This window comes from Microcaecilia unicolor, chromosome 4 (genome assembly GCF_901765095.1).
Source record: "Microcaecilia unicolor chromosome 4, aMicUni1.1, whole genome shotgun sequence".
NCBI classification, from domain to species: Eukaryota; Metazoa; Chordata; class Amphibia; order Gymnophiona; family Siphonopidae; genus Microcaecilia; species Microcaecilia unicolor.
In genome coordinates this window covers 66085758-66094447 of record NC_044034.1, presented here as the reverse complement: position 1 = coordinate 66094447, position 8690 = coordinate 66085758, and positions in this window count along the sequence as shown.

Genomic DNA, 8690 nt, shown 5'->3' with positions numbered 1-8690 from the left:
AGGAAGAAAAAGGGGAGCTCAGGGAGCAAGAGAGAAAAGAAATTAGGAGGGGCAGTGGGGCACAAACAGGTGAGTGAGGGGTGGGGTTGGGCCTTGGAATGGTAAAAAAGAAGGAATGAGGCAAAAGGGGGTATAAATGGGAGAGTTTAGGGTGGTAAGGGAGATGGGATTAGGGCTGGGCAAGATGGAAAGAAAAAGGAGGATGTGGGGGGAAGGAGGAAGTGGTGGGCAGAGTGAGGGAATTTCAGGGCACAAGGAGGGGGAAAGGATAAGGACAAAGAGGAGAGTATGATGTGGGTTTAGTAAGGAAGAGAGGACTATGACAACAGGAGGGGAAAAGAAGGTAATGGGAATGAGAGGGTGGGAAAAGATAGGAGGTAAGTGGGCAGTAGAATAAGGGGCAGGGGAGTCTGGGTGAAGGAGGGGAAATGAGTGAGTGGAAGTGCAAGAGATAAGAGAAACAAGGAGAGGAAAAAGCTGTTGTGTACAGTTTACAGGAGAAAAGAGGATTGTGAAGTGATACTGGTGGTATTTGGTTGGGGTCACTAGGTCCCACTGTCTCCACCGAGGGTGGGAATGATGTTGGGCCCCCAACCCCCACCCATCTTGTTTTTTGTTGGAGTGCAAGGTGTTTGATTGAGCCCACCAAGCCCTTCTTCCTGTTCTTGCTGAAGTGGGAGATATGGTATAGGGGCTGTTGAGCCATCTTGTTGTTTGTTGTTTTTATGAGGGTGGGAGGTTCTATATTAATGCCAATCTAAATAGGAGCCCCTATTCTTGTCGGCAGATTTACTGAATCCCCTGTTGTAAATGGCACTGCACGCCAATGCTATTTTTTTTTTATTAGGAAAATCTTGATATACCGCCTTAAACTTGTAGGTAGATCTAGGCGGTGTACAATAAAACATAAGTAATAAGAAAAAGAAAAGAACTACAATTGTTGACAGGAAAGTAAGTGCATTCATTCCACAAAGTTTAAGCAGCCATAAAGGAAGGTTACAAGAGTGGTAAGGGGAATAATGAAATAGTTTACTATTTAGGGAGAAGAATGGAGGGGGAGGTAAAATAGCAGTGGACAAAGAGAAAGAGAGTTGAGCCTTCAGCGGTAAACATCTCATGGGATTTTATAGGCCTGATGGAAAAAACAAGTCTTTATGGCTGATTTATTTTTTTAAAGAGGATTCAGCTCTAATTACACGAGGGGAGAGCTCCAGTGAAATGAAGCTGCAAAATATAATGCACAATATCTAATTGCTTCAAGAATAGTGTGTTTAGGAATAGGAAGAACTAACCGAAATTCATTTATAGATCGAAGAAGACACATTGGAGAGTAGGGAATAGTGAAATTAGATAAAGTGTTGTGGCAAACCTACACAAAAAGCTTTAAAGGTAATGGTCAGCAATTTATGAATGACTCTTTGGCCAATAGGGAGCCAATGATGTTTCTAGAGTAAAGGGGAGACATGATCAAATTTCTGAGCATGACAAAGTGGTCTGATAACAGTTTTGCAATGTTTAAAGTCATTTAAGTACATAGCAGGAGGAACCTAAATAAATAATATTGCCTTAATCCAGTCTAGAAATTAATTAAAATTAAAAAAGTCAAATGGAAATCTAAGATAACACCTAAAAAACAAAAGGAAGTAACTGGAATAATGGGAGTTTCAAACAAATTCAGGGCTGCAGTTGGCTACTGTTGTTTTCTTTATTTAAAGCCATCTTGTGATCCAAAAGCCATTTCTGAACTGCAGGAAGACATGCAATGGTTGGATGGAAGGGGAATATGGATTGATTGGGAATAACAATAGGACGGGCATCTATATGTCTTTCTAAAATACCGGGAGAAAAGCAGCTGAAACGGATGTTAAAATGTGGTTGCGTACATTTGCATCAGCTTGGGCAGCTGATGCAAATGTACGCATCATTATGCGGCTGAAGTAGATGCGTGAAGAACAGGTATCTTACAACCTAGGTGGGTAAGTTATGACTCTGCCCATCCTTCTCCCCTAAACTGCCTACAGTTAAGTCACGTACAAGTTAATGGCTATTAGCAGAGTGCATACTTGTATGGAAGGTGATTTTATAAGAGGAATTTTGTATGTGTATACTAACATATACTTCCTGTAGTCAAGAAGTAGCCCATGACCATCCTCTGGATGAAAGTATCCCTGATGAAATTGCATTTACTCAGATAGTGCCCAAATACATAAAGAACACAGATTAAAAAGATATATATAATAAAGATGGAGGTACATCAGATACTGTGGCTTTCACAGTAAACATAGGATGGAAACTTTGCTTGCGTCTTTAATTGATTCACTAAGCCGTGCTATCAATAGTTGTGAGTAGGAGAGGAAGAGAAGGGATTTTGGATTTAGATTGTGTCTTTTTTCTTTCGTAGCTCAAGGCAAGTTACATTCAGGTACAGAAGGTAGTTTTCTGTACCTGGAGGATTTACAATCTAAGGGGCCAATGCAGAAAACTACCACAAGCCAAACCATGCAAGTTACTGGTTGGACAACACAAAAAGGGGTTGAATGTGGGTGTTAACTTGCACAATAAACATGGCAACACACTACATTATAATGAATAACATAAGAACGTAAGTGTTGCCATACTAGGACAGACCAAAGGTCCATCAAGCTCAGTATCCTGTTTCCAACAGTGGCCAATCCAGGTCACAAGTACCTGGCAGGATCTCAAAAGAGTAAAACAGATTTTATGCTGCTTATCACAGGAATAAGCAGTGGATTTTCCCAAGTCCATCTTAATAATTTTCTATGGACTTTCTTTTAGGAAATTATCCAAACCTTTTTAAACCCTGCTAAGCTAACTGCTTTTAGCACATTCACTGGCAACGAATTCCATTGTTTAATTACATGTTGAGTGAAGAAATATTTTCTCCAATTTGTTTTAAATTTACTACTCAGTAATTTCATTGCATGCCCCCTAATACTTGTATTTTGGGAAAGAGTACACAAGCGATCCACGTCTACCTGTTCCACTCCACTCAGTACTTTATAGACCTCTATCATATCTCCCTTCAGTTGTCTCTTCTCCAAGCTGAAGAGCTCTAGCCTCTTTAGCCTTTCTTCAAAGGGAAGTCGTCCCATCCCCTTTATCATTTTGGTCGCCTTTCTCTGAACATTTTTTAATTCCACTATATATTTTTTGAGATGCGGTGACCAGAATTGCACACAGTATTTGAGGTGCAGTTGCACCATGGAATAATAAAAGGCATTATAATATTCTCATTTTTATTTTCTATTTCTTTCCTAATAATTCCTAATATTCTACTTGCTGTCATAGCTGCCGCAGAACGCTGAGCAGAGGGTTTCAACATATCATAAATGGTGACACCGAGATCCTTTTTCTGGGACTCCTAATCTGGATTCTTGCACCACGTAGTTATAGTTTTGATTCCTCTTTCCTACACGCATCACTTTGCATTTACTCATAAATGCCATCTGGGTACCCAGTCTTCAGTCTTGTAAGGTCCTCTTGCAATTTTTCACAATCCTCTTGTGATCTAACAACTTTGAATAGCTTTGTGTGATTAGCAAATTTAATTGTCTCACTAATTATTCCAACCTCTAGATCATTTATAAATATGTCAAAACGCAGCGGTCCCAGCACAGACCCCTGTGGAACCCCACTATCTACTCTTCTCCATTGAGAATACTGACCATTTAACCCTACTCTCTGTTTTCTGTCTTTTAATCAGTTCTTAATCCACAATAGGACACTGACTTCTATCCCATGGCTTTCTAATTTCCTCAGGAGGCATTCAAGAGGTACTTTGTCAAATGCCTTTTGAAACTCCATATACGTAATATCGACTGGCTCACCTTTATCCAATTTCCCAGCAATACAGAGAAAAAAAGGCTTTTGACACATACAGTGGCGTACCAAGGGGGGGGCGGTGGGGGCGGTCCGCCCCGGGTGCACGCCACTGGGGGGGGTGCCGTGCGCCTGTCGGCTCTTCGTTTTCATGCTCCCTTTGCCCCGGAACAGGTTACTTCCTGTTCCGGGGCAGAGGGAGCATGAAAACAAAGAGCCGACAGGCGCGCGGCACCCCCCCCCCCCTCAGCGGCGTGCACCCAGGGGGGGTTCTTTCGCCGGGGGATCAGGGGTTCTTTCGCCAGGAGGGGCATCGCGCTGTTCGGGGGGCGCTGCACCCGGGGAGTGGGGCACATCGGCGATCCGCCCCAGGTGTCAGCCCCCCTAGGAACGCCACTGGACACATATACAACACAAGAATTTTTTTGCAAGGTTTGGGGCAGTATTTCAGGGTAGAATGAAAGGAGTGGGTGCCTAGTGACATCGCCTGACCTGACTTACTCCTACCCCTGATAGCTTTCTGCATTAGTCCCTTGTGTCTAGTGCCCCCCCCCCATACTTCCTTCTGATCCAACACCTGTTCAAAAAATTAAAAATAAAAATAAATAGTAGTCTAGTGACCCCCTTTCCTACAACTCAAAGATTTCCCTAGCTCATTTTTAATCAAAGTAAGGCAAAAAAGGTGGGGAAAGCACAGGCCTTCAGTCGATCGGTCCCTGTGGCAAGCTGTCCCAGATCATCTGCAGCGTTTCCTTGAGTTCAGCGATTGTTTGCGGCTTTGGGTGGAGCTTGTGATAGGCCTCCAACATTGCTCCCCAGACAAAAGTCTACATCACTGTGACATCATTAACAGTAAGCTAATACACAATTTTTTTTTTCAAATTATCATAGTTTTACAGTGCAAACATATTTGAACGTGCAAAAATCTCTGAGTGGTCATGCTAAAAAGTCTGTAATTTCAACGTACTTAAGATAATCTCATTCCACTTAGCACGTAAATGTAGATATTAACAATACATGAATGTAAAATTTCGCTTGGAAATTCCAAGTGGTGACTGAGAAAACAGTAAAATAAACTCTAGGGGATTACCTTTTTTTTTTGCCTCAACCTGTAGAAACTGTGTGGAATTCTTTTGTCAGTGAATGAGAGAGGGACAGAGTACAAAACAGAAAGGGTGTGAAGAAAGAAATGTAAGGAATAGCAAATTTAGGTGGTCATAAAAATTAAATGGTAGCCATGTCTGGAGAAGCTTCTAATTGTTAGGATATGCCAAAATAATTTTTCAAAAGTGTACACCACCATTGCTTATGAGTACAGCATAGCTGGCCCTTAATTTTTTTTTTATTTGTTTACATTTGTATCCTACATTTTCCCACCTATTTGCAGGCGCAATGTGGCTTACATAGTACCGTAAAGGCGTTCGCCAATTCTGGTATGAACAAATACAGTAATGTTGTGGTAGAATAAGGTTCGTGTGTACAGACACATTAGGGAATCGTAGTTTATTTTGTTGGATTTTGCTCACACCTTTTCAGTAGTAGCTATGTGGTGCCATCACAGGAAATGTTAGCCAGTGTTTACAAATAAAGGTATGTTATTAAAAAATTGTTATGGGTATTATCTGAGTATCCATTTATTCCTGCCAGAGGAAATAATAGGAGCTATGTGACTGCAACATTTTTCTAACTAAAACTTTCTCCTTCATCAGTCAAGAGTAGATAGATTTGACATATGCTAGAAGCAAATTACACAAAGATGTGTAAAAGTTTCAGTAGGGATCTCAAGTAGAGGAGTGTGGTAGATTTGCTTATTTCCGATCTGACGAAGAAGGGCAACCTTCGAAAGCTAATCAAGAAATGTATTAAGTTATGTCCAATAAAAAAGGTATCATCTTATTTTCTTTTCCATGTTTTATTTTGTTTGATTTCTATTGATAAGTAGGGATCTCAAATGGTTCCATTTTTTTTCCAGACGAGTTTATTCAGTCTTAGCTTTTCCCTTTTGCATGCATGGATTTCTTGTTCTGATCCCTGCTGGGGTCATCTTTCCTCTCTTTCTCTACACATATCCAACAGACTGCTAAAACCCGTCATTTCTTTCTCTATAACATCACCAAATTCATCCCTTCCTTTCTGAGCACACTAGCAAAACACTTATTCACACTCTTATCACCTCTTGCTTAGACTACTGCAACCTCCTTCTCACAGGTCTCCCAGTAAGCTATCTCTCTCCCCTTCAGTATGTTCAAAATTGTGCTGCATGCCTTGTATTCTGCCAGTGTCACTATGCTCATCTTAGCCCTCTCCTCAAGTCACTTCATTGGCTCTCAATCCATTTCCATATACAGTTCAAACTCCTCTTGTTGGCTTACAAGTGCATTCACTCTGCAGCTCCTCACTACCTCTCCACTCTTATCTCTCCCTACACTCCTCCCCGGGAACTCCGTTCATCGGGTAAATCTCTCTTATCTGCACCCTTCTCCTCCACTGCCAACTCCAGACTCCTTTCATTTTATCCTGCTGCACCGTACACCTGGAATAGAATTCCCGAATCAGAACATCAAGCTCCAGCTCTGACCATCTTCAAATATAGGCTAAAAGTCCACCTTTTTGAGGCTGCTTTTAACTCCTATTCAGCTGCTCAGTACCCATGTCCGTTTTATCATTTCCTTAAGTAATTCCCTTAGCCCTTGTTTGTCCTGTTTGTCTGTCTTTAATAGATTGTAAGCTCTGTCTAGCAGGGACTATCTCTTACTTGTTCAGTGTACAGCGCTGAGTATGTCTAGCAGCACTATAGAAATGATAAGTAGTAGTAAAGATCTCAAATTGCAATCCTGGAAAACCACAAACCATTTGGGTTTCAATATTTTTTTTTTATGATTACTATTATTTTGTTATGACTTTTGCTTGAGTTTTTTTCATTTGGTTATAAGAACATCAGGTCAATTTACGAAGTACAAGTCAAGGCACTTTTCAATTTTTGATCTGGAGTTGTGAAATGACCTCCCTCTGTTTTTTAGTTGTAAGGGGAATATAAAAAGTTTCAAAAAACTAGTCAAAACCTGCTTTTTAACACTGAGTAAAAAGGATTTAAGTGTATTGAAGGGCTGAGGAAGATGACAATGAGTTGATTTTAATGTGGGTGGGATATATAGGTCTGGGGAAGACAAGGGTTGGACTTTATTGGATTTACATTTTAACCCACCCTTAGCATTTTGATAAGTTGAAATAAAATATGAGCTGTGCCAGCAATCCAGCTTGTCTCCGACAGTGGCAAATCCAGGTCATAAATACCCCATTGGATTCCAAAGAGTTGATCCATTCCATGTTGCTCAGTACCTAATAAGATCCTAGAGAAAATGCCCATACACCTTTATCTAAACCCTTTTTGCATCCAGCTACTCTAGACATCCTCTCAATAATCTCTTCTCAAAACTGAAAATGCCCTGACCGATTTAGCCTTTCTTCATAAGAGAGTCATTCCATTCCCTTTACCACTTTGGTTGCTTATGTCTGTTCCTTTTCAAATTCTAATTTTTTCTGAAATGGGCTAACCAGAAGTGCATACAATATTGAATTTCAGCACCATAGATCAATATAAAGAAAATATGACATTTGCCATTTTGTTCTCCATTTCTTTCCAACTAATTCCCAATATGCTATTTGCTTTTTTGATCACATAACACTTCGAACTAGGGATCCCCAGGATTCTATATAGCACAGTTGTGCATGCAAACCCAGTCATATTCTGCATTTGCACATGCAACTTAATTAGTTAACAGCCCAATCAGTGCCAATAATTGCCACTTATCAAGCAATTATTGACACTAATTGGCATTCATTAGAATTTATGCGAACTGCCTAAGCATATTCTGTAACGTGATGTATGTAAATTCTAAGTCGCATAGTTGAAAAGGGGGCGTGGTCATGGCATGGAATGTGTGGGTCATAGGCATTTCTAAAATCTATCCCCCCCCCTTTTTACAAAGCCTTGTTAGCGGCTGCCGCGTGGTAATGCCAACACAGCCCATTCTTTGAATGGGCTGTGTTGGCATTACCACACTGGCAGCTGGTAGCACGGCTTTGTAAAAGGGGGTATGTGCATGATTGTAGAATATACCCGGTCCGTGCTTAATTTAGGTGTTACTTGGTGTAACTGGCCATGACTCAATTTAATCATGCAGACAGACTTTCAGCATCTAATATAATAAAACGCACCGTGAACGTTCTAATGAGGACAACGTTCTGAAGCCATCTGACGTCACTCCCTGAGTCCCTGGCTGTAGGGTTCGTGGCGTTCGTGGTGTGAAGCCACCCAGCCGTCTCTGCCCCGCCCTCGTGTCTAAACAAACAAATCCAGAAGCGAAGCGTCAGGGAAGGAGGCGGCGCTCCCGACGTCTAGCCTTCCCTTCGCTGTGTTCCGCCTTCAAAAAAAGGCGGAACACAGCGAAGGGAAAGCTAGACGTCGGGAGCGCCGCCTCCTTCCCTGACACTTCGCTGCCGGAAACGCCACGGAGGTAAAGTTAAAAAGAATAAAAAAAACAAAAAAGGGATGCATGGATGCGAAGGGGGGGCATGGATGCGAAGGGGGGGAGAAGAGGGCGGGCCAGGCTGGGACATGGGAGAGAGAGGAGCATGGATGCGAGGGGGGGCCATGGAAGGGAGAGAGGGGACTTGCTGGAAAAGGATGAATGGAGGCAGCAGGGGACAGAGGAGCATGGATTGGGAGGGCAGGGCTCAGGGAAAGAGGGAAATTGCTGAAAAGGGATGAATGGAGGGGGCAAGGGACAGAGGAGCATGGATGGGCATGGATTGGGAGGGCAGGACTCAGGGAGAGAGGGAAATTGCTG